The sequence below is a fragment of the Eleginops maclovinus genome, chromosome 2 (genome assembly GCF_036324505.1).
Source record: "Eleginops maclovinus isolate JMC-PN-2008 ecotype Puerto Natales chromosome 2, JC_Emac_rtc_rv5, whole genome shotgun sequence".
Taxonomy (NCBI): Eukaryota; Metazoa; Chordata; class Actinopteri; order Perciformes; family Eleginopidae; genus Eleginops; species Eleginops maclovinus.
In genome coordinates, this window is record NC_086350.1 from 14,788,117 (window position 1) to 14,790,286 (window position 2,170).

A 2,170-nucleotide genomic window follows, 5' to 3' on the forward strand; every position below is an offset into this window, starting at 1 on the left:
ACACACACACACACACACACACACACACACACACTCTCTCTCTCTCTCTCTCTCTCTGTCAAGGGACATTACATCAGAGGAGTTTTCTGACAGGACAATCCATCTTACATAAAGATGCTCAAATTTCAACCCACAATAAATCCAGCAACATCATCCTGTGCAAAAAGCATGGCAACTGAAACTTGGCAGACGTATGGCCACACATATATTCATACCCAACGCACACACATACACACAGGCAGGGGTGAGGACCTTTGTGTAGCCTCAGCTGCTTCAAGCTACATGTTCGGCACTGCGTTTATCACTGACAACAGTTTTCATTTACTCACAGTAAAGGTCAGAGCAGTCATCTTTTACTGAATGCTGGTGAAGGCAGGGCTTTGCAGCACACAGACTGTCATTTATCCACAGCGGTTTTCCCCACTTCTCTCCATGAGACTTGTCCGTTAGATGGGCTGTCTGGCAAACACTTTCACAAGTCATCAGTGTTGGCAAAACCTAAACAGTCATTATCATAAATTATATTTTGCTAATGATGCTACTTCTAGGTATTCCATTACTGGACCAATGATTGATTCATTCTTTTATCTGAAGTGAGCATTAATTATTTTAGGGATTTTAAAATCAGAACCTGCCATGGAAAAGAAGGAATGTCAGCCCTCCTCCAAGCTTGTGGTAAAAGTTGTTACCCCACAGGGATGTTTCCAGAGCTTAGGGTCTTAGATGATTAGCTATAGGGAGCCCATGACATTAAGTTTGTACAGAGCTAATGCAGATTACAATCATCTATGGACGGCTTGGTGAGTTTGATATTCCTACAGCATTAAAAAAAAAGAAGACAAACAGGAGAAAAGAAAAAGCAGATACAACTGCAGAAATAACTTTGAAACATTTGCCTCTTCATGTCTTTTATCTGAATTATCTTTTTCTCACACACACACACACACACACACACACACACACACACACACACACACACACACACACACACACACACACACACACACACACACACACACACACACACACACACACACACACACACAGCTGTTTGAATGTAGGTCAGTCCTGTGGAGAGATGTGACAGTAAAAAATAAATCAGAACCATCTATCATCTGACGCCAGATGAATGATACCCTGAGGCAAACAGGAATGCTGGACAGCACGCAAGCTAACTGATTTGTGTACATGAATAGGCACACGCACTCTCGCACAAACGCACACACACACACACACACACACACACACACACACACACACACACACACACACACACACACACACACACACACACACACACACACACACACACACACACACACACACACACACACACACACACACACACACTAGTGAAAAGGTACAGTGGGTGTGTTGCATAATTCATCAGGACCAAAGAAAAAAGCCATTATCGGACGAGCTGGAAATGCAACAGTAGGCCAACTTCTCAGTGATTCCGTTTCAGATATCAGCATTATTTATCCCCTTTAAATCGAAGACACAGTTGATTAAAATGACTAATTTATAGGGTTATCTTTGTATTCTCACTAGTTCTCTCTTTCTCTCCCTCATACAAACACACATCAAAATATTACATGCAAATGGCAGCCTCATCTTCTTCTCCTGACCGCTTTACTGACGCACTACTCAGACAATAAATAAAAGAAAAAGCTCAAAATCAAATCTCATCGACTGGTTGGTCCTGCAGCACTGCACCAGCTTTATTTTCCCCAGTTGAACATGTGTCAGGTCGAATCAGTGGGAGAAACTGAGGTTGCCAGAGAGGACAGAAACTCAGCAGCAGGCCCTTAGACTAACAACTAGAGGTAGACAAAACTAGAGGCAAAAACACTGTGTCTGTCCTGCAACAGTATCAAAGACACAGTAGCACAGTCACAGGACATGAGAGTCTTCAATGTCTTATTAATACTAAAAAATTGACCAGGGTCTATAACCAGTATCATGTTTTACATTGTAAACACCTACCTTTCTTATGGATATGGAAAGATTGAGTACACATTGTTCCTCATAAACAGGCAACATCACAAATTTCCTCATTTTAAAAAACAATGCATTAGGCTGGTGCAAAATAAGACTACATTTCCTAACCCCGCGTGACGTCAAATATACGCGCCAGTTCCCCCGAGTGAACACGTGACGTTTTGTTTTG